General features: G+C 32.2%; 1 protein-coding gene across 1 annotated transcript in view; it reads left to right on the top strand.

Annotated features, from left to right (window-relative positions):
- Nucleotides 1-26,701, top strand: part of LOC124537537 (A disintegrin and metalloproteinase with thrombospondin motifs 16-like) — a 67,565-nt gene that overhangs the window by 11,633 nt on the left and 29,231 nt on the right. The gene's annotated exons all lie outside the window — the stretch shown is intronic.

Consider the following 26,701-nt stretch of genomic DNA (forward strand, 5'->3'; position numbering starts at 1 on the left):
AACACTTCTCATCAAATAACCCACATGTTACTATATGCCACTAATAAAAAAGTATAAAATACAAAAATAAATATTATCGGCTAAATAAATAAATATTTACGGGGATTGCAGCTCAAAATAAGGCATAAACTGTACATGTAACCAGCCAGATAAGGTTTATTATGAATGTTTTAATACAAAAAAAGAAATAATTAAAATAAAAAGATCCAGTGTACATAATATCTCTAAATATAATGTAATTAAGCATTAAATAAATCCTCCTTTGATTATTAATAATAAAAAATATTTTATTTTAAATTTTAAGTCCACAGCTGCATTCTTACTAAACGAGTCGTGTCAAGCTTTAAACCGTAGTTAAGAGACTTTCAGAACTTTTTATCACGTATTATCGTGATTTAACAAAAAGAGAACTGCTGAATCGTGTCTTTGTAAACTATTAAATACACGAGCACTCAACTAGGAATTACAAGAAACTACTTGGACATTTTTGTGACAGTATTACTATGATAACATCCTATTTAGTTATAAATTGTACGCTCTTAACTTTCGCTAAGTACATTATACAATTTAAATTATTAGATTTTTAATCGCGATCATATTTTAATGAAGATATTTTACGCGTCTTACAGTAAAACTGTCAAGTAAATCTTAACGTAAGGACAAAAAGTTTTGCTCCAGGTGACATTTCCCTCTCTTTCTGTTTTATATACAATAGAAAGAGAGGTTTTATTTTTTGTGAATTACCTGGTATAAAACAGAGACAGTCAGTTACGGCTGTCTGTCCCATATATGCTTGAATCTTAAAAATACCGATTTTGATTTTTGTAATAAATTCAAAAGAGCGTGTCGCCGTATTCAAATTCACTTGTGAATCGACATTTTAGGTATGAGATACAAAGCGTGTTTATATATCGTGACCATCTTCTAAACAAATGCATTTTATCTTAATCTGTATCAATATTATCAACAAGAATTGATATATTTTAAAAAATACACCAGTTTTTAAAAAAGGAATCCTTGTAAAATTCAAAAATTGAACATTTCAACCTAAATGACATAATTAATTCTCCACTGCATAATATATATTAAAATACAACAAAACTATCACAATGGTTTCTATCATACTCGAGTCGAAGGCGTGTAATAATTTGCTGTTGTAGAATGCGGGAGGGATGGCGTCAGACAACGCTAAACCCTGAGCCGTTCGTGCTTCGATTGCGCAACACTGCCTTTATCCTACCTTTAATATTCACCGGTTCACTATGGTTATGCCTACATTAAGATCTAATTACGATTCAGAATAAACAGCTTGCAGCAAACTAATATAGAAAATAATGGAAGCATATGAAAATAAAATATTTTGCTTTAGACTAATTATTTGTCGTAGAAATAAAGTAAAGATAGCTATACCAATATAAAAAATATTAATTTTTTTTTATGTAGTACGCATTAACGCAAACAAACAGCTGGAGGATTTTGGATGATATTTCGAATAAGTATATCCGTACACCCTGATCTTGTCGTCCCAAACATTGGTGGAAGCTGATTTTAATCAAAATATATATAATATACATACCCAAGAATGCTTATAAAAGAAAATTTGAAACTAAAAGCTACCGGTTCGAAATGAAGATTCAACCAAGAACCTGCGAGAATCAATAGTCACTCTTTTCGAACATTTGTGGTACAAAGTTATGTTAGATAAATACAATAATGTAGAATATATGCCTGAAGTCGAGTCTGAGTCGAGATGGTGGATCCAGTGGTTAGAACGCGTGCATCTTAACCGATAATTGCGGGTTCCAACCCAGGCAAGCACCGCTGATTCATGTGTTTAATTTGTCTTTATAATTCATTTCTTGCTCAGCGGTGAAGGAAAACATCGTGAGGAAACCTACATGTGACAAATTTCATAGAAATTCTGCCACATGTGTATTCCACCAACCCTCATTGGAACAGCGTGGTGGAATATATTCCAAACCTTCTCCTCAAAGGGAGAGGAGGCCTTTAGCCCAGCAGTGGGAATTTGCAGGCTGTTGTTGTTGTTGTATATGCCTGAAAGTCAATAATATGTATGATAATATAAAAATATAATCTTAATCGTTAGAAAAAATTTAATTGGCATTTGAATGGAAACAAGATATAATAGCTTCTTATAAATTGTCATTGAATTATGTGGTTAAGTTGAGCAAGAACTGAACTTTAGTTTCGAAGATAATTTACATAATTTGCTTCAATTGTTCTCAACTACGAGTTACGGTAAAGATATCGTCTTAATTTTGAAAAACATTCATCTCAATGAAAATTATATATAAACACAGGTAATGAAAACCCTCATAGTATAACATTACTTACAATTAAAAGTGAAGACATTATTTTAAATTTTTACTAGCGGCCTGTCCTAGCTTCGCACGTGTGGTCATATTTTTTTATGGTTATTTTTTCCGACATCTTTAACGATTATCGTTCTCATTCATCTTATAAATTACATACCTAAACCTTCCTTACGAATGCCTCTATCTATAAGTGAAAACCGCACGAAAATCCTTTCAGCAGTTTTGGAGTATATCGCGAACATGCAGACAGACACAGCCGGGGGACTTTGTTTTATAATACATTAATTATCATTAATGTGTAATCATATTGTTTAAGGTGAATCGAGAAAATTGCAAATATTGAACTAGATTCAATGTTATAAATCTTATTGACCATTCCTCTAGTGACACGGTTAATTAAAAACATAAACTATCGTCGTAAAGCACGATGTTATTTAAATATGCTCACCATTGATAAATAAGGCATATTACACAATATAATATCAATACAACTCACTCACTCACAACATAAGATTTGTATACATATATTTGCAGTTCAAGCTTATAATCTACTAAAAAATAAAATGATAAGTTAATTACAGGTAAATACCGCATGCAATGTGGATTTAAAAGTGATAATGACGAGCTCCGTGGTCGAGTGATGTGTACACCGGTTTTCATGGGTACGCCATCCCGGGTTCGATTCCCGGCCGATTCGATGTAGCCTATCATTAGTTTTCTAAGTTGTCTTGGGTCTAGGTGTTTGTGGTGCCGTCGTTACTTCTGATTTTCCATAACACAAGTGCTTTAGCTACTTAGATTGGGATCAGCAATGTATGTGATGTTGCTTCGTATTAAAACAGTAACTATAGCAAAACTATATATAAACTGTAACTATATAAAAATAAATAATTGAGTACTAGAATACGTAACAACCAAAAGCATACATAAGCCTAATTATAAAAAAAGCATAAATGGATGATTAAAAACATTCAATTATTATTTGTTGATTTTAAATTGTAATTGATTGACGTAAACTATTACTGCTCGACGTCTTGACATTAATTTGAGTTAAAATCTACTTTCCAAAATGATGGTATCCTAATATATAATTAAAATCAGAATTACAGATCAAACACAAAATGTATCACTTTATTATTAGAGATTAATTCATGACTTAAGATATTTATAACAATAAATAAATAGAATTATTAACTTACGATCAGGGGCATATTTAAAGGACAGGACACAGCATACCACCATAGACCACAGATAGCAGCGTTTTAGAAGATCCACGATTAAAAAGAAATGGTGGAAGAAAAACATCTAATAGAAAAATAAATTTCGTAACACGGCTAAATATAGCAGATAATAATTATGTTATAAATAAAACAAGTCGAAAATTCGCGTAGTAACTTCTATACAAATTTTCCACAAATCAGATTAATTTATGTAACTCGTACCGGCCCCATAACTTTAAAGCTTTGATGTTACATTTTTTACTTCAATCCTTGGCATTTAATTTTTTTTATATATTATATAATATTTGGAACAAGAAATTATATTATTATTGAGGGAAAACGAGATCATCATCTCATAAAATTAACGCAATTAATCTTACTTAAAGGCCAAAGTATGAATTGTCTAATATATACAAATTTATATTTTTATTAGAGTCAGTAAATTATAAAGTTATATCTGTAAAAGCTATAAGTCATGTCTTAATTAACGATATATTTTTTATTTTCTCACAGGCTGTTGTATGACGTTGAATTTATATTTAATTTCTTGATTATTAATAATCTTATAAGAATTCCTATTAGTACATTTTAATCATAATCCTATGTATATTGTATATTTTTTGCGTTTGATAGCCCATTTATTGAGAAAGGTTCTACGCAATTGATTTGCGACCCACGAAGGTAAAGAAGTTTATTTAGGTCGTTAACGCAGGTGAAACTACGTAGAGCAGTTAGTTCTTACTTATACTAACAGAGGACTGTCAAACGGTAATCAACAATTTCATTGTATGTGGTCACCACCGCTAACATATATTGGTAATGTAAGACATATTAACCATATTGGTGGTAGGGCTTTGTGCAAGCCCGCCTGGCCCACCCACTCCTCAGATATTCTACCGCTAAACAATAGTACGCAATATCGTTGTATTCCGGTTTGAAAGGTGAGTGAGCCAGTGTAACTACAGGAACGTCCCTTGTTCCTGTAGTTACACTGTAGCATCCTAATTCTCAGGGTTGGTGGCGCATTGACGATGTAAGGAATAGTTAATATTTCTTACAGCGTCATTGTGTATGGGTGATAGTGACCACTTACTATCAGGTGGCCCATATGCTCGTCCGCCAACCTGTTCCATAAAAAAAAAACATAAATAACAAAGCTAATTGGGAGCTAAGATGTTATGTCCCTTGTCATTAGTTACACTGGCTCACTTACCCTTCTAACCAGAACTCAACAATAATAAGAAATGGTATTTAACCTAAAATGAAATAAGACAAGTATGAACCCTTGTCAGAGTTAACGTTGTTTAAATAAAAATAATCCGTTACACAAAGTACACTTAAATAGGCGCAGAAAATTCGAGTAATTTACTAAAATACATCAGAGTTCAGAGCAATTTGTTTGTCCAGCAAACCGAAGCTCGCTCACGAACGTCGCTGTCAAAAAAAATTACCCGAAATTGCTTTAAAAAAACACAATCACATTTACAAAGAAAGTAACAAGTCCTACTTTGAGAGTTGGCGGTTGTTATTTTCTGTAAATTAGGTGGATCACTAGTTAGAACAGATCTGAAAGAAATCGACTTAACTTATGTTTATAATCAATCTTGTGATAGGTAAACATCGTGAAAATGTTGTTTATTTGTGGGATGAAAATCTGCCATATATATAAAAGAACCAATTAGCTTTGGTACAGCGTACAATATTGTCCATATAATAAGCTACATACCTTTTCGTGAGGCTGTATTTTATGGTACAAGCTGTTATTATTACATATACAGGGATATTGGTAATTCGACGTACATCCGTTAGGAGGTAATAGGGGTGACTATTTGCAATAATTTTAACCCCCACATGCAACTAAAATTAACTTTTTTCAAAATTTGTCAAAAATGCAACTTTAAAAAATTATTTAAAAAAAGTTTAAATATTAATCTATTTTTTGCATACTAGTGCTTCTTATTGAGTAATAGAGGAAGTCACTTCGAGTAAAAGCTCTGATTGGGTTAAATTACTAAATGTCGTACTTATAACGTATTATTTAGGTATTGAAGTCTTTCTGTTTGTCAATTTTATTTTAAATTTGTATTATGTAAGTTTTTTACATTGGATATTCAGGATCACGGCTTTAGGGCATTTGACAAATTCGATCCTATGCCAATGACAACATTAAACACTAATCACCTACATGAAAATTCTATCTCAAGCAAAGAGATTAACTTATTTTAAACAGTTCTCTTTACTCAAGGCGAGGTTAATGTCGTTCACAACGCGTCACGACCGACTGACCGGTATTTATCTGGAATAGCTCATGAGTTTAATAATTACATAACAAAAATAGTTTCGTTTCTTTAATTGACAATTGAAAATGATTTCTAAAACTCTTGATAAATATTCAATTATTAAGAAAAATAAATAAGACAAGTTTTAAGGTTTTTATTTGTCATAAATTTAAAAGAAATTTGGTTGGTTATGACCATTATTATCTAAGGTCATCTTAAAGGAATTCAAAGTAAACACAGGCCTTCCTACTTACACTCAAATTGGCTTAGCAGATAATCTTCCACGAACTATCATCGTGAAATATTAGTTTCTAGTTCTCTTAAAGGTTAGTTGAATTCCTTTACCGAGACCTTTTGGTGTATCTTTACTAGTAACCATAAATATTCTTACTGCTGATTAAATTTTTTTCTTTATCGGTAACTAATCTGGTATTTTATAGATCGTTAAAGCGCTGTTGTCCTAATTAGAGATTATTATTTTTAATTTAAATCCATTTGACGACCTCCGAGGTTGTGATGTGTACATCGGTTTTCATGGGTACGCCACTCCGAGGTCCCGGGTTCGATTCTCTGCCGAGTCGATGTAGAAGTTTTATTAGTTTTCTATGTTGTATTGGGCCTGGGTGTTTGTGGTACCGTCGTTACTTCTGATTTTCCATAACACAAGTGCTCTAGCTATTTATATTGGGATCAAAGTAATGTATGTGATGTTGTCCAATATTTTTTTTATTTACAGTACATACTAATAAAAAAATGAAAAAACAATAAACGGTTTGTGAATCATCTCCAATTATACAAACGCCTCTCTATTCTCATTGTAAGGAGAAACTTTGGATTTTAGTCCAAATTGCTCCGGTCTTCGAAACATGCTTATCTTTTTCACAGTGGTTGCTTAAGCTTTCATATATCATAAGCTCAGATTAAGCACGAATAAAGTGACATGTTTGGTTAGAACTGACCCTGCAATATTCGCGTCGAATTAAATAATATTTATGACAGTAATAATGTTATTTAAACAAGCAAATTTGTTACAAATGCAAGATTACAATATAATGTTGATAATACTTATGAAGTAATTTAAATTATTTATGGTCTTTTTATATCACTTGCGATACCCGTCGCGGTTTTGCCCACGGAAAGTAAAAACAAGTATATTATTATGTTTTCAGAGAACGCTTTATTATCCCTAAAACTTGTACGATATTGGTAATATTTATTGCTTTGAGAGTTCTCAAAGGAATGGCTTTCAGTATTTCTATAATAAAATAAAAGCTAACTTTATATAAAAAACATGATAAAATCCTTAATTCGTTTCTATATTAAAAAAAAAACAAAGATAAGAATATAGTTAGAAGAAAATATAAATAATAATCTGTCAGGAAATTGCTTTTTATTACAAAGTCAGGAAATTGCTTATTATTACAAAAGAACAAAAACTAAACAACAATATATATTTTTTAGTTTAAAAATAGAACATTTTATATGTTCTAAAAAGCTTGATTTTGGAGCTAAAAATCAATTATTGATATGAGTTGAATAATTAAGACTTGCTTAATAATGCGCGTGTTTTTCTATAATGAAATTGAAACAATATAAGTTAATGTTATATAAAAAAACAAACCTTATATAAAACAACGACAAAATCCTTAGTGCGGTTCTACATTAAAAAAAAAAACAAAGATTTAAAACCAATTACAAATAAATCAGCCAGAAATCAGAATTTTTTTTTTTAATTTAAAAATAGAACATTTATTACGTTCTAAAAAGTATTGGTTTTTGAGGTAACAAATCAATTATTCATATGAGTTGAAATATTAAATCTTGCTTAATAATTCGCGTGTGACCACTGGACCGGCACGGCTCAGCGTTAGTTTACTTCTGTCTCATAATTTCTACATTCTCGTATGCCAAGCGTATGAATACCAAATTCTTCGGCGATAATCAGAGCATAAAGACAAGGACAGATGTGACGCTGTGTTATCTACAAGATTTTTTATCTAGTTTATTTTTTTATTTTTATGAAATAGGTGGCAAACGAGCAGGAGACTCGCCTGATGGAAAGTGGACCACCGCCCATGGACATCTGCAACACCAGAAGGCTTGCAGGTGCGTTGCCGGCCTAATAGAAAGGAGTAGGATCTTTTCTTGAAGGTTCCCATTTCGTATCGGTTCGGAAAAACCGCCGGCGAAAGCTGGTTCCACAATGTGGTTGTGCGAGGCAGAAAATGTCTAAGAAATCGCGCTGTTGTGGATTTTCGGACATCAAGGTGGTGCAAAAGTTTTAATTTTTCAATAGTTCGAAACATTTCGGGATGTATTTAACGAAGGAAAAATATTAACAGTTGCGTCAAATTATCCTTACATTTTTTATTTCACATTTAAACGACCAAAGAAACTATGGGTGGATTGTGTGAAAGACGATATGGTTGAAAATAATTTTACTTGTGTGATGACGTCCGACTGAGACGTATGGAAGTAGAAGACGTGCTGCGCCGACCTCGATTAAATTGGGATAAGGGCAGGAGGATAAGGGTGAGATGCACATTGCTAGGTGACCTTTTAAAGAGGGAAAGTGGCACCCATAGACATTTGCGCTGTAAGAAATTTTAAGAAAACCCGATGCACTTTAGGATTGGGAACTAAGTCATGTGCCTGAAAGAAAGTTCTAGAATAAATTGACAATGACCAAATTATACGAGCCCACTCAAGCTTAAATTGACTAAAGTTGTACCACGTATAAGTATACGTTGTATAGCCTACCTATTTTATTAAAATAAAACGAAACATCAATGCCTACTAAATAATAGTTATATCTCTTTTTCACTAGTATATAATAATTATATTATGAGCAGAGCAGAGCATCAAAGAAACAGCTACTTTTATACGGTCGTAATCGTGATTACACAGATTACTGTCACCATCATCTTGACGGTGCCATCTGTATCCCGCGATTCAGCGACAAATTAATGCAACAGCCAGATCTGATAACGATTTAACGAAGAAGTTAACTGACTTCACAGTGCATTCTCACAGTCGTGTTCTCAGAACAGATAATGCATAGGAGATGGCATCATCACCATTAAAATTTATCATGAGAACCGAAGCAGCTGAAGCGACAGTAGGTTTCGTGTGCAAGAAATAATATCAGTGTTAATTAATTTGGTGCACTGCTAATTAAAAAAAATATATAACAAAAGAGGTTTTACAAAAGTTGCCAGAAAGCAATTTATGGAGGATGTATTTGCTTTCAATAAAAGAAAGTTTATCGATAAAATCGTTTTTGCCTTTCATTTTGATAACCTGCATCTTGTATCAAATAAAATTTACTTTAAACATTGCCTTTTAGAAAAACAGTTTATTATTTCTTGAAAAATATACACGCCTATAAAGAACATATATCTATAACCTTACATCTCGTTAGCAGAAATATATCTCCGCATCATAATATATTTTTGTGGTATTGATAGGCGAACGGGCAAACGGTTCTCCTGCTGATAAGTCATCACTACTCGAAGACCTTGGCTCTGCAAGAAACATTAAACATGCCTTATAATCTAGCGTACTCAGATGTTATTTTTCATGAGCCAATTACTGGTGTATCCTGCAAATCGGAACACATCAATACTAAGTTAATACCTATGGCTGTTTGGTAGCAGGACATCTGGCGATTGGGTCCTATCCATCCAGAAAGACTTAACATGATAATTAATACAAAATTAATTTGTCTTTACATATAATTGTTATTAAAATCAATACTTATAATTAAATTAGAACGTCTGTTTACATCAAAATAACAATTTCACTAAATGTATTCGTAAGTATATACGGTATATATACCACAATATTTTGTTCCGGCTAATCTCGGGAACGACTGTATCGATTTTAACGGGACTTTCACTACCAGATAGCTGATGTAATAAGGAGGAACTTAGTTTACTTCTAATAAGTAATAGGTTATTGTAAAATCTTTGAATCGAACGATAACTTTTTTGGTAAGCTCAAACGCGCACGAAGTCAGGGGCACAGCTAGTTACAAATAAAACTATAGATTTTTATATAATAACAGTCTTTTTATGCCTCGTGTATATTATTATGCCAATTAAGATGATTATTTCCAAATTGAAAATTAAATCTTTATCGTAACTATTAGTGCGGAATATTTGCTGCAGTAAATAAGCAAATTCTGTAAATTATCTTCAGAACTAAAGTTCATATCTTGCTCAACCCAACCACAAAACACAAGGATAATTTATTAGAAACAACAATATCTGTCTATAGGCACCGTGCGTAGCGATGACTCTGCCATCTCGTGACTCATATTCAAAACTTTTACCCTCAATTTCAGAAATTCTACTGTCAAACAACGGAAAATATTTCTGAATGATCGTGTTAATTTTTCATAATTTGAGCTATCGAAATGTATTGTTGTATTTCTGGATACCGTAATACATCCAAAAACAACTTTAAGGGTGTAAAATTTTACTATTTCCCTACTAATAGTACTCACATGCCATTGCTTAGGGATAAAAGAGTGAAATGGATAAATGCAGTTATTAAACACACGTAAGTATACCTTCAAGTATTTAAAAAGTACTATTTGATTTTATTTATATAAAAATTACCAATTTTCTGGGTAATTGTTTTACGGAAGACAGTTTATTTTCGTCGATCGTTGAATCTAACCTATAACCGTTGTTTCTTTTATTAGACATCCAAATAACTGGTTCCCATCTAAAAATACCATCATCTGCAGCGCCCATTACTTTCATTGTTAATTGGTAAAAAACCATGTTTTATAATTTTGATCATTTAAAATCATATTTACAGACTTGACAGCTGCCAGCCTGCCACCAATGTGTCTGGGAAGTTTATTTTTTTACTCGCACGGTGTCTCTGCTGTCGGGTTTATAACGCCCTCTATTGTTTCTGCACGGTGCCTATATCTCTATAATATTACAGACATAAGTCAAAATTTGTTACGAGACATTTCGATTTTTTTATATGTTTACTAGAAACTGCACGCTGTTTCTTACGCCCATACTTGCGAAGATTTAATATATCCTAAGTTACACTGGCTCAACCTGCAAACCATCTCAACAATGCTGTTTGTCTTTAGACTATATCATGATGATCTTAGAAAGATCCCTACCGAGTGTATAAAAATATCGATCATACATACACGAAGTTTTTTTACAAAAACAATTACGACAGCCTGTAAATTTCCCACTGCTGAGCTGAGGCCTCCTCTCCCTTTGAGGAGAAGGTTTGGAACATATTCCACCAAACTGTTCCAATTGGATTGGTGGAATACATATGTGACAGAATTACAGTGAAATTAGATACATGCAGGTTTCCTCACGATGTTTTCCTTCGCCACCGAGCACGAGATGAATTATAAATACAAATTAAGCACATACATATTTAGTAGTTTATGCCTGGGTTTGAACCCGCTATAATCGGTTAAGATGCACGCGTTCTAACCACTGAGCCATCACGAAGTATTTAAAAACACTCAATCTTAAACAATAACTACTCTATAACTTTCGCTGTTCAAAGGGCTCACTTCAAACATTATTGTATTGCACTGTGATGAAAGTCCATACGACAAATACGTAAGTGAACTCTGTTGTTACACAATTAGACCGACACAAAAGGACTATGAACGTTAAAGTTAAACCGGTACAACCTTAACGAGATTTCCTATAGATTTCACTTTCTTACGTTCAAAGATTTGAGCCTGATATGTCTGTATGGTATATCTAACTGCACCGAGTTTTAAAAATGGAATGCGTTAAAACATTAGTATTTTTTTTATTTATCTTCTTTAAGAATAATGTGTACCAAAACGCGTATTCCTGTATAAGAAGTAATCCTTACCCAATATTTACTTATTTTGAAAATGGAATACGACTAGGAATTAATCCTTACACAATATATTTTATTTATTTTGAAATTGGAATACGACTAGGAACTAACTCTTGTCCAAAATTTTCTTATTTTGAAATTGGAAGACTACTCTGATTATCTATTCAGGATATTTTATAGTCAACAGGTGCTCTGTTTTGTCCCTCATTTTTTTTTCATTGTTCCCTCAAAATGAAAAAGCAAAAGGGCCAATTTTTTTCTATGGACTATTTCTTGAACTTGACTGTGTTAATTTGTATCTGGTCTAAGACCAGCACAGTACCAGAGACATAGTTAGTTATTAAAACATAATCATCCACTAAACACAACAAGAAAATACATTTAGTTAATAATATAATAAAGACGGTAAAATTAGAAATTCTTCTAAGCACTTTCAACGATACGCAACGATTGTTCAGAGATGAGATGACAAGATAATTTGTATTCGCTTCCTCTTGCATTACTGTAGGCTAGAAAGTTGCATCGAAATTGATACTATCATTTACAAACAGACACAATAATGTCTTCATATAAATAATTATGTTTAGACTTATTACTTTCAAGTACCAGTGTCAGTTTCGAATTTGTTGGGTATATTTCATTGTAATTGGGCGTTTAAGAATTATTTGTATGATAATATACAAATGGAAAACTTTTCAATTATGTATAATAGTCAAAGTCAAAAAAAATCAAAATAGATTTGTTTACACTTTCTTATTGATAGTCAAAAATCTACCACCGGTTCGGAATTTAACACCTCAGACCTGAGAAGAACCGGCGAAAGAAACTCAGCGGGATCTATTTATTTTTTTTCTTTTTTTTATGTCGTGTTACAATATACAATTACAAATATAATATCTATTACGTAGGTAAGGAAAAATAATAATTTTTTGAAAGAATGTGATACCCAAAATAATGACTCTATACTCGGCTTCAAAGACTCGATGACTATTTTGTGTATGTATATGTTTTCACACCAGGATCCCAGAGAGCATTACAATTCTTGTGCTTGTGTGCAAAAGGTATTATACAATTAATGAGTTCATGATCGATATTACACTTTGGAATCGAAACGATTGCCTCTTGGCTACATCTTTGATACATAAAATAGAATTATGTAAACATTCAAAACTGACTAACAAGAAAAAAATAAGTCACTGTTTCTTTTGCCGAATCTAAGATAAGAGCTTTTTATTTAAGAATGAGTGGTAGTTTCAAATTAACAAAAATAAACATATTACTTCTACATAAAATAAAGTATCTCCGTTTAAAAAAAAACAAAACAAAAAAGGCACCAAAAATTGAACCATAAATCAATTTTTCTTCGCTAGTTGAGTGTGCTAACAATTCGGTATTGAAATAAAAAGTGGAATAATTCGAACTGTGTCCTAACAAATTGATCATTATATCGCCTTTTAAGTAAACTGGCTATGACATCTAAAACGGAAAAGATATACAATATTGCATAACGTTCCGTTTTAAACTACGGAACACTAAAAAGCGACACTAATGACGTAACAAGATCAATTCGTCACAGTAAGAATTGACCGTAATACAATATCTACTGAACCATTTAGTCAACGCAATAATACACAACTTAAAATATTTTTTCATCTGTCAACACGTAATTTAAACGAATGCAATGACATTACATAATAATAGATTACTTAATATATTATCAATTTGTTTTTTTTTTTTTTGTCAAATTACTTTTTTGTCCCATTTTGCTATCGAAACGCTTGGCCTTTGGAGTAGAGGTGCAAAAAGCTTCATCAAAAGTATAACACCTCGCCTCATTGCCTCCTCTGGTGACGAGAGGGCTGGTTCGTTTTTTGCCCAGAGGATCGGAATTGCGGTTCAACGGGGCTGCTGCTAGTATTCTTGCCACCATTCCACGTGGTCAAGATTTATACAGTAACTAGTTTTAGTTCATATTTGTATAAATTTAAGCATTCAATGTTATTAATTCTTATGTAAATCAATTTGTATATGTATTTTTAATTATTTGGTCTATTGAAAAAAAGCTATATATATTAATTGAGGGTATTTTTTAGATATATCACCCAAAAAATATTATACAATTATCTCAGAGTCTACTCCATCATATTAAAACAAAAGTTTTCATTTGGTAAACACAATTTAAAAAAATAACGAATGATTATGTGATTGGTATTATGTTTTTATCATCTAATTATATCTAAGATATAAATATACATATATTACGACTATTGTTTTGATCAATTAATTAAATAATTTAAATAATTAAATAAATAAAATAATAAGTAAATATGAGACAACATCACATACATTACTCTGATCCCAATGTAAGTAGCTGAAGCACTTGTGTTATGGAAATCAGAAGTAACGACGGTACCACAAACACCCAGACCCAAGACAACATAGAAAACTAATAGTAATCTATATCGATGCGGCCGGGAATCGAACCCAGGAGGAAAATCGTTGTGCACACCACTCGACCATTGAGGTCGTCAAAAATTATAAATAAATGTTTTATAAAATCAAAACAGAACAGTTTATAAAATCAAAAAAAGTTTTTTTTATTATTATTATTACAAATCTTCTAAATGAAAATATCGTGTACTTGTCAATTGATTTCTGACTTTAAAGGTCGGACTCGATACGAGTTATCTCGGTATCGTTAATCTGTATCTGTCGATGGCATGAAGATTGGATCAATACGTTTAGAAAAACTAGTACCTTGTCTCATACTTGGCCTTTTCCTGCTTGACGAGTTCGGCCACTTTCTGAGAACTATTACATTTAATCAATTGCAAAATTGTTTCAATAGATTTATAAATCATTCATAAAGAATGTTAATGTACAGTAGGAGTAAGAAAAGGTTCGTCATCTTAAGATCTATTTTCGTGTGCTCAGTATAAGCGATAATCTGCTTTACCGATCGGGAGTGATATATTGCGTCGCAATGATTCGATGTTTAGATTCAAAAGGTATTAATTTGAAAACTGACAAAGGTTTTCTTACTCTGACCATACAAAAATGTGCCTAGGCAAACAAAACACAATCTACAACACACGTGACAAGATTCAATTGAAACTTTATTTATAGAAATGTTGAAATTGATTGACCTTGATTTTTTTATCACCACGAAATATATATTGCCTTTAATAAACATTACAAACGAGACAATCCCAGCTAAATATATATCGATTTCATCAAAGCGATGCCGGTGTACCGCAAAAACTTGCTTATTATGTAACGAGTGAGAAAGACGAGTTAACAGGTTCCTTACGCAGATAAGATACGGTCAATGACACCGGACTGCAGATGCAACGCGATCGTCATAAAGCCGTGAATACATAGTAGTAATCTATGTTTAATTTTTGTAAATGATTGTTAAACAACTTTACAAACTGTATAGACTTTATTGGTTTGAGTTTTGTGTTTATATGCAAATCAAATCAATTTCATTCAAGTAAACATCACAATTAAAATGAACTTTGCGTTTTTGAATCGTCAATATTTAAACACTATCACCGTTTCGAAAAGAAGCCTCCAGTGAACAGTTTCGAGAAGAATAATAATCAAACAGTAGTAATGTGATGAAACCCGATCCTAAATCCAGGCGCTTTTGTTCCAAAAATGTTTTTAAATGTATAATAAAATGTATTTAATAATTATAAACTTTTCAAATTTTATAAATGGTAAATAGATTATATTTCCCGGTATCTAATATTATATATGCGTATACAATTGCCCAAAAACGATCTCTGTACTGTTTGCAAATGAAATGGGGCTTAAGAGTTTCTTCTTATTTATTGTAATAAATACATACTGTTACATAGCATAGTTATTTTTTGTATTGATAGCTATGATACTACATTTTAAGGTTAGATTGGAATGCAACGTCTTAATAAAATATTACTGACATTTTACTTTTTTATATACTTTATATTTAAGTTGTATATTGTATGTTCTCAGCCTAAGCATCTTCGTGTTAATATTGTCACGTTTCCATGCTCTTCCGATCTTGAGATCACACGCTTGCCGCGCACGCGTTGTCATACCACTGTAATTACACATATCTCAATTCTAACACTAATTACTATTTGAACTCGGAGGATTACGGTATATTGTATAACATAATTAACGCTTATATTCATTGTGAAATATTCTAATTGAATAGTAATTATGTTTTTTAAAGATTTCTAAAAATTTAATCGAAAAATTTTAGTGTCAAATAATAGGCTATTTGACTGGTTTTTAAAATCCGTTTTATATTATGTAGTTGATTTTTTTATATCTAGTACATATTTGCCGAAAAATATCATATTAAACATTACATATTTAAATAACGCGCGAAAACGCTACTTGGACAATATGGCGCTGCAATGGTCGGTGACGTCACTTTGCTGTATTTTAATCTGTGGTACATATAGTAGAAAAGCAAGGTTTACAAGAAAGTGACTTCATCATAACCCCGGCCAATCAGGAGCGTTTTGTGTCACGTGACAAACGTTTGAAAAAATGCATTTTTATTTATTGATTTTTGAAAAAAATTAAGTATTATTTTCAAGTTTCGTTAGTAAATAACCATTTTTAAACTCATAATATACACTGATTACAATAATTCACAATTTATTTTTCGCATTGTCAAATAGCCTATTGAACAGTTCAAAAGTTAAACGATATACAAATAGTGAAAAAATGATTCTGACAACGACAAGTGCAGCTGAGTTTCTTTCACCGGTTCTTCTCAGATCTTTGATGGTGTTTCGTTTTGTATTGGTGGTAGAATTATGTCAATCAAATCCTTTAAATTGAAAATTCAGTATTCGTCCATTTAGAATTTAATTTAAATTTTGAATTGGAATTAGTAGACGCCCACCTTTTCTTATTTTTTCTTATTTTGGATGAAAAAACCGACAGTTAACTCTTTCTGGTATTTTCGAACTCACCCCTTGAATATTTTTTTTTGTGAAACATCCGATGGCCTTCATTATTAAAAATTGTTGAAAAACAACATTATTTTTAAAAAGAAAAGGGACGCTTCTGAAAATAATGGTCTATGAATGGAATGAAATAGCTTTTTAGTCAAGTGACTAGGCATTTAATTGTATGACTAATTGACATAGGATATTTCAGCTCTTACCGGTTGGATAACTGGTATAAAAACACAATAACGATATGACAAGCAACATTTCGGACACGACGCGTAAATAATGTCGAACAATTCGATCATTCACGCCTTACACGTCCACTGTGTAACCAGCAACAATGGTTTTGCGAAATATGTTACAATATAGCAATGTATGTATTGTTTCACTGAATAAGATTGTGTTGCATTATTCGGACGAAAGTTTATTAGTGTATTTCGTTGTGAAAATAATAATAATATTAAATTTCAATTTATCATAGATATATTCGGAAATTTGAAAATAACGTGCTAGTTCCAAGCTAATTAATAAAAGTAAAAAAGCAACAGCCTGTAAATTACCCACTGCTGGGTTAAGGCCTCCTCTCCCAATAAGAAGATGGCTTGGAACATATTCCACCACGCTGTTCCAATGCGGGTTGGTGGAATGCACATGTGGCCGAATTTCGATGAAATTTGACACATGTAGGTTTCCTCACGATGTTTTCCTTAACTGCCGAGCACGAGATGAATTATAAACACAAATTAAGCACATATATATAGTGGTGCTTGCCTGGGTTTGAACCCGAAATCATCGGTTAAGATGCACGCGTTGTAACCACTGGGCCATCTCAGCTAATTAATAGTTATTAATAACTGTTCCGTAAGACATTTTAAATTTTAAATATGAAGTATTCCTGTAAATTGGCATTATCGCTTAGTCCACGATATAACATAAATAAAAAAACGATGTTTAAATACCCAGTACAATCATTTTATTATGTAACAACACACACACACACACACACATATATATATATATATATATATATATATATATATAACACATATATATATATATATATATATATATATATATATATATATATATAAGTCAACACGAACATTAACACTAACTAATTAATATAAACGTAATACAATGATCACTTAAAGTAAAATGCTATTTTTAATTATAACTAGCTGTGCCATTGACATCGTGCACAATTTAATTTAACAAAGTAACTTGTTCATTAACTCCTTATTACATTAGCTATCTGCCAGTGAAAGTCCCATCAAAATCAGTCCAACTGTTACAGAGATTATTCGGAAGAAACAGACAGACAGACAAAAATTGTAAATTGTATTGGTATTTGCACCGTGTATAAATCATATGCATTTAGCAAGAAACAGTAATTTTAACACTACAAACAGACACTCCAATTTCATAATATAACTAGATGACCATTTATCCTAAGTAATTAAATTCTATTCCGTTTAAGTTATCGTTTAAGTTTACTTTAAATATGCCTACTTTCTGCAAAGCGTAACAATTACCTTCATATAATAGATCACCGTGTTGTATAATATTACCGGTTAAATTCGTGACTGACTTATTCAAAGCGTCGTCAACTATCTAACTGACTTCTCTATTCGTCATTGAAACGAGTTTTTATTATCTCTACACAATGTGAGACAATGTTGTTTTACGCCGTCTGTATGCTTTGATGTTTTAAAATCCGCAACGTATTTTAATTTTACTACGGATGTTATAGAGCTCCATAATTGAACGAAATTATCGGATATCCGAAATAAAAATCTATCCGAACCAAAAATTATCCGATAGAAAAATGTTTATTATGTTATTATATTGAATAGTGATTTATTTAAAGAAAGTAGCTTATAGAGATAATACAACGAATACATGAAAACCTCGTAGTTCTCTATTTCACAATTTTCAAATAATCTAGTATTCGAAATTTAAACTATTGAAAATAATCCGATAATCCGAAACAATTGCGTATACTCATATTTAAATCCGAAATGATGTTTCTATAAAATCCTAGGCTTTCATTAATAGGAGTGATGATAAAGAAACGTTTATGTGTATTCATTCATTCATTTATCATCACCGTTTTCGTCCACTGCTGGACATAGGCATCTCCAAGTGCACGCCACTGTGGTCTTTCTCCTTATGTGTATAAAAAATACATATTATAGGAGAGAAACGCCGATAATTTCAATCGTGGACAGCTGTAGACTACAGGTCGGAAAAAAATTGTTCTTCAATTGAACCCGTGTGAAACCGTTTGTGGGATAGAGTCGTGTATGTATAAAATATACATTTTGTTTTAATAGGTATGCTAAGCGACCATGCATTATGAACCAGCCTGAGTTGAAACTTGATACAGATGTTGTTTACTTGCAATTCTTTATCGAATCATCAACAAAAACAGTTAAAAAAATCAAGTTATATTGGACGTGAATACTACAGGATAAAGTTGCTTGCTAATCTGCTAATTAAGTGTCAAGTCACTCGAAATAGACGACTTCACACCTTATATTCTTTTCCATCGATTGAAAAAAACAAAAAATAATTTATCATGACAATAATTTTAGTAAATACTATATGTATGTAATACCTACATTTCCGTACAATTATAAACTATTATTAATCACGCCTAGGAAGTAGAGCTCCTCGTTAAAATAGTTGTTAAATGACAATTTATAAGTGGTTTTAAAAGCCCTACTTGAATCAAGTATATTTTGACTGAAACATAGCATGTGAATTTCCTATCCAATCACTCTCATTATCATATGGGACTGATACGATAAGACCAGTAAGAGGCAAAGGACCTTTACGTGCTCTACCAGACTGCTGCTGTGTCTAGAATAGCATATTGTAACACGTGCATTACCATCATACTCCAGGCTAGTACTGAAATTATTAATCACTACATAGTATAATACAAAGTCGCTTTCTTGGCCCCTATATCCCTATGTATGTTTAAATCTTTAAAACTACGCAACGGATTTTGATGAGGTAGTTTTTTAATATATAAAGTAATGAAAGAGAAAGGTTTTGTATGTTCAATATAGTAATGAAACACTGATAATTTTAGAAGTTTCTAATATGATGTCGTTATTAAACAGATTCTGTAGTACATTTAGTATCAGCTTCGCAACCGAGCAAAGCTGGGATCGCTAGTAAAATATATGACGACCTCCATGGTCGAGTGGTGTGTACACCGGTTTTCATGGGTACGCCACTCTGAGGTCCCGGGTTCGATTCCCGGCCGAGTCGATGTAGATTACTATTAGTTTTCTATGTTGTCTTGGGTCTGGGTGTTTGTGGTACCGTCGTTACTTCTGATTTCCATAACACAAGTGCTTCAGCTACTTACATTGGGATCAGAGTAATGTATGTGATGTTGTCTCATATTTATTTATATATTTATATTTATTTATATATATATAAAAGCCCAATAACTTATGTACGGACCCGAGCTGCTAGTCCAAGACCTTGAGGTCTGAGGTCTTAATGCTAGCCTAGACCTAGACGCTCAATTATATTCCACATATGTTTAAAGTATAAACGACACAGTTTTGAAATCTCAACTATCCTATATATTTGCAAACTCTTAAGGTTGATCACTTAAGAAGCACTCGGTTGTACTGTATTCGATTTTGAGCATTGGCCGCAGTCAAATCAATTATTTACATTGTTATGCATAATTCCTTTCTCTTTCTAATGTTACATCGTACTTCTCACTCACTAATGCTTGAACCTAAAATTTTATAACACAGGCGAATGTTGCCAGTGAGGTACCGCCCTAATACTAAAGAATCCCTTCTGTTTGATCGTCCATGACCCGAAGTATTTTGGCATTTGAAGTATCACAACATCCTGTTCTTATAAACGTTTCCATTTTGCTTAAATATTTTCCCGGTATTTTATAGCTGCGAAGTAATCTTCTAGGAATCTGATAAACATAGGGTTGCCACACAAAATTTTACTTAAAATCTTACCAATCGTCGTTGCTCCTGCAAAAGTCGCTATGTGTTTTTTTTTCATATTTTACGACTGCTGTGCCGTTTTAATCGTTGCTTGTTGTTGTCAGTAGAAGTGCTTTTTGAACCGATTTATGATGAAATGGAGTTTTAATCCTAACAGGAGTCTCGCTACTTGGTACCGTTGATGGTAGCTCTACCAACCCTATCTGGCGTAGTTGTTTGTTCAACCCTATCTGAGTAAATTACACACCACACATTAGTTATTTTACTGCCAAACAACAATACTTAATATTGCTGATTTCTGATTTGAAACCATTAACATAAAAAACATAAGTGTTGCCAACCCTACATGTATACGACTTTATTTAAATTAAAAGTCTACGTGCAAATTTTGCCAAATTAAAAAAAGATGGAAGGTGTAGGAAGTCCATAATGTAAGGTAAATATTTGAGAAAATCTTACGTTATATGATGAAAACATTTCGTAGCAAAGTTACAATATTTCATTATTAGGATGCATGTCTTTCGACCGTTGCTTGTATAAAGAAAATCGTATAGATAAAAAATATTGAGCGCATTGTGCCGTTGTCGAAACACTTTACCAAATCGACGTGAAATGAAGCGATTACGCAAATAATTAAAACGAAACTAAATTTCCTAAGATCGTTATGTAAGTTTATTTACGTACATGAAGGCTATTGACATTGGTGACTTAAATATTCATGCAATCAAATTAATAATAGCTAGAATGTAAATAGTGTCCAAGGAATGGAATTTAATGAATGATTAATTGGTAATATAAATAAATATTAGACAACATCACGTACATTACTCTGATGCCAATGTTAAAACTAAAGTACTTGTGTTTTAGAAAATCAGAATTAACGACGTTACGACAAACACCCAGACCCAAGACAACATAGAAAACTAATGAACTTTTTCTAAGTTGGCTCGGCTGGGAGCCCGTGATCGGAGTGGAGTACTGTGACGTACATACTACTCGAGCACGGAAGTCGTCGATATAAATGTTAGCAACATTTTTCCAAGCTAGAAATGGATTAAGGCGTTTATTCTAAACAAAATTTCACTTTGTTGCAATTTCGTGATGTAGTCGTTATGCTAATTTACTAACAATATCTAGCGGTTCGGTCGAATATAAATCGCCACAGAATCAGAATCCTATAATAATAACCCTTATACAATTCCATAAGGTTGATTAAATATACCCTAAAATTGAAGATTTCGGTAATGTCGAGGTAACACTGATAGAGTTATTGCATAAAATTGATCGGTAATAATTTAAAAGTTTTACCATAGGAATAAACATATCAGAAAATAAGAAAAACGCATAGCGTAACCTTCCCATCAAAACATGCACAATTTAACCATGTAAATGTGTCAATTTTAACATTAATATGGAAACAAAATTATGTTAATAAGGTAGTTAAATTAACAAGATCAACCATGATCGTTAACCGTTCGATTGCGCTGTTCCACAGCGAATCAAGAATTAAAAACCATAGCAACACTTTTGGTATCAATTAATTAATTCTAACATTGTTTCAACAGCACTCATTTCGTCATACAGACATGATATCCATTTAATTGCCCAAAACTAATTGAAGATACTGTGGTTATTTTGATGTTGCACATGCAAACCGGCCAAGGTTCTCGCGGTACGAGATAACAATCAAATGTTTGTTTGGTCAAATGTTTGCATTGGCGAAGCGGACATTACACAAGTATATTTTACGGTATTAGGCAAAATAAAACCTTTAAGACCTTCAAGTTTGACGTATTATTGATAGGAAATTTTAGTAGGTGTAACGGAATATTTGACAAACACTGCCAATCTGACGCCAACTATTTGGATTCACATATTGGTGATTTCTTTACACATTTAGAACGAGAGCTACTAATTATTTATAAGACAAGAGAGTATTAGGACAACTACTACAAGGATATTGTTCAAAGAAAAACAAGGTTTTTTGCCCAAAACAAGATTCAAAGAAGAGGTTGCTTGCGATTGGTCCTACAGGATTGGTCCGTTGATGCTTGTCGTTTAATGGACTCTTACTTGTCATTTAGCCAAAAGTTTCTTGCGCAACTTATTCCTGTTAGAGATCGTACCGACCAAACTTCGGACTGATTCGGCCTTCTTTTCATAAGTCTAGTTCTCCAACCAGCAAAAGTTAATATAACTGCTTCTATTGTCTGAAGTAAGAAGTTAGAAACAACAATTAAAAACTTTTCAAATCAGCCAGAAATTCCATTGGCACGATCATACCCCATTGCCGATCTTGCCCCAACGCAACGTACACTCCACACACACACCTCGAAGTCGTTTGAAAATAAAAAGGTAAATGTAATAATGAGAAAAAATATTTCGATAAGTATAAATAATAATATAAACACGCATTAATTAAATATATTTAAAAATGCAAATTTTAGTGCAAACGAAACACACGTTGAAACAGCAAACAGATTTTGTATGTGAATTTGTATTGTTTTATTTTAAGCATTTATACTCTTCCTTATTGCAAAATTAATAATGCACTCCTAAGTTACAACTGTTGTGTTTTTCCTAAAATTTAAAACGCTTAATATATCTATATACGAGACTATTCTAAAATTCGTCTCAGTAATTCCTTCCTCATCGTCTTTTGCATCTTTAACATATCCTAGATAAATAATTTAATTTACAAGTTTGATTGACTTCAACCCATTGTTAACGTGAAACAGCGAACTCCGTAGGATTTCAACTTTACCAAGTTGCTCGAACAAGTGTTCGAGCAAATTGGTAAAGTTCAGGAGCATGTAAGCGGTAATATCGTTTATATTTCCAAACATATGAACTACTGGTCTGAACTGGGTATTGAAACCAAGACTTTGAAACATGCCTATAAGCTAACTTCTAAACCAACAGAGCAGTCATATATTATGATATTAATAATTTAAATAAATACCTATTCTACGTCAGATTGTGTTACATTAACAGTCTGTAAATTTCCCACTGCTGGGTTAAGGCGCCTCTCCCTTTGAGCTGCACGCTGCTCCACATTGGTGAATACACACATGTGACAGAATTTCGTTGAAACTAGACATATTATGCAGGTTTCCTCGCGATGTTTTCCTTCACTAACGAACTATAGAAGAACTAAAAAACACAAATTAATTATATAAAAATTCAACGATGCCTGGGTTTGAACTCGCAATCATCGGGTAAGTTGCACGCGTTCTAACCACTGGGCCATCTCGGCAGATTGTGTTATTTTGAAACGAATCGACTTTTCAATCCAAGTCTTTGTCATTCGTGAGCGTGTTGGTTTCGAAATGGCAGAAATGTTAGATAAATCTCTTGGTATTTGCGACCGTTAACTTGAAATAATGAAATCGCTTATAAGTGGGTTATTTGCAGTTTAAACACACCTTGACTTCATGCTCCTGTGCACCTGTTCGCTTTCAGTCTTTACGCATTTATTAACGAATCTAGTGTTTTCGTAAACTCGTTTTTAAATATTGCCTAACTAGAACGAACCTAAGGCGGGTGTACACCTAATAATTATTTATAATTCGAAATATAGAACCAACTCTTATATACGCGCAAAGTAAAACGTCAAGAAGGTATTATATTATTATTATTCCATAAGTGAGAAACTTTATCTTCCTATATATAAATATTTGTTATTTTTTTTTTTTTGTAAAATCATCAATACTGACGCAGACACGAAAAGAGTTTGTATATAATTATCAATGTTTTTCGAAATTGGTCACATTTTCATTCCAATAAATTTACTTTATTTTTATAGAAGACTTTTAGCTTTGCCTTCCGCAAAACTTTGTGTGATACATACAGATATGAACCTGATGACGTAAACGAAATAAATTGTTATTATTACTAGTTTTTCTACTCTGTGCTGCTCTCCGATGCTTTATAGCACAAGATTGATCCTCGGGGAAGTTACAATAAAAGGAAGGAAGCTATTTAATATTCTGAAGAACGCGGAAAACGAAGGAGTATAATTATTTAATAATAGAGATACGGTCATACACACATCGTCTAGATAATAATTATGCAATGTTTGAGAGATTTGAAAACTTAAAAATATTTTGAAAACCTTATTTTTACTTCGGGTAACATTTAATTGGAAATAATTGTATTCATATTGTACCAAATTGATTGCCTTTAGTTTTAATTTTAATTTTACGTCCCATTTAAAGCGACGAAAATATAAAATTTTATAATTGTATAATAACTATTTAATCAAATCAAATCAAATCAAAATAAGCTTTATTCAAGTAGGTATTTACAAGCACTTTTGAATCGTCATTTTTACAATTAAGTGAAGCTACCACCTGTTCGGAAAGTAGATTCTACCGAGAAGAACCGGCAAGAAACTCAGTAGTTACTCTTTATAATCTTATAATTGTATGATAAATGATATTATTGTATTAGTCCCGTGGAGTTTCTTTTGCCGGTTATTCTCACATTTGAGTTTAATTCCAAACTATCAATAAGCAATCAATAAGCAAGTGTCTCTATACTGAATAAACACTTTTATCGTTTACTTTTTTTATTATATTTACATGAATGCAGATACTATATTCCTGATTAAGTTCAAAACCTGGATTGAATAAAAAAATAATCATGGAATAATCTTAAATTAAAAAATCTCGGGGGCAACTGGAGTGAGGATTTTGGTGGTATTAATTAGTACAAATAGCAAAAAATAATGGCACGGTAATCCGTGCCTCCAGAAACATGTTCGTTAGTGTCGTTTCAAAGCTCTTTACCATTGTATCGAATTGTGAAAGTAAGAGAATATAAACTGCATTTGATTTGACACACATATGTGCAATTTACTAATATATAACTAAATCGGACCGAATAATATGAATGAATGACTGACTATGCTAACTTTAAGTATCATATGTTATATAAACATGTTAACTTGACTACGTACGTTAACTACTTGACTATGTAATTATGTCAAAAATTAAAATTTCAAATAGAATAATCAAAACAGTATATATTTATTTTCCGCCTCTTCTATGTGGAATCAGCCTCTGCCGGTTGTTCCGAACCGATACGACTTCGGAACCGTCAAAAAAAGAGCGTACTTCTTCCTTAAAGGCTGGCATTGCACCTGCAAGCCCCCTGGTGTTGCAGATGTCCATGGGCATTGGTAATCACTTTACATCTAGTTAGACTCTTGCTCGTTTGCCCCCACAACGTAAAAGAATATATATATTCAAGTAAGATTATAAAAAGCACTTTGGAGTCATATAATTTAACGACCTTCGAGGTCGAGTGGTGTGTACACTGGTTTTCATGGGTACGCCACCATTAGTTTTCTATGTTGTCTTGGGTGTGACTGTTTGTGGTACTGTCGTTACTTCTGATTTTCCATAACACAAGTGCTTTACACATACATTGGGATCAGAGTAATGTATATGATCTAGTCTCATATTTATTATTATTATATAATGACTTAAATCTAAAGCTACACTACTTCCTATGTCTCTATATCTTAGCAATTAATCATTTTTTTGCAAATTTTAATGTCAATTTTAATTTTGAATATGTGTGTGAGTTTCAACAGTGTGCCCCAGACTCTAAGCCAGCATTCAACTGCCCCAGTTACAAAATTTTCGGTTATTAGCGTTCACAATTCATGCTAAACTATTTGTATGGCTTCTCGTCGGTCTGGTTTTGAGATTTTGTCTTTATAATTAAACCACATAGCTAACACGAATTCCAAACCTTGTTTATTATTTAACTGCTTTATTAACGGCTAGTGTTTTTGTAGTGGAATTTCCGTCAAAATTATTGCTAAATTTGTAGAATACAATAGATATCGAAGTAGAATATCAAGTAGATTTTATAATACATTTTAAATTGGTAATTTTAAATAATTGAATTAATCTTTAAGATATCTCCAGTTAGTGTGGTAGTAGTTACTCTATTCAATATTTGAGATACAAAGTTAAACCAATTCAATATTTAGTATATCCTGCCTAAAATTTAACAAGTATTAGTCCAACTACATATGTTATA

The sequence above is a fragment of the Vanessa cardui genome, chromosome 18, assembly GCF_905220365.1.
Source record: "Vanessa cardui chromosome 18, ilVanCard2.1, whole genome shotgun sequence".
Taxonomy (NCBI): domain Eukaryota; kingdom Metazoa; phylum Arthropoda; class Insecta; order Lepidoptera; family Nymphalidae; genus Vanessa; species Vanessa cardui.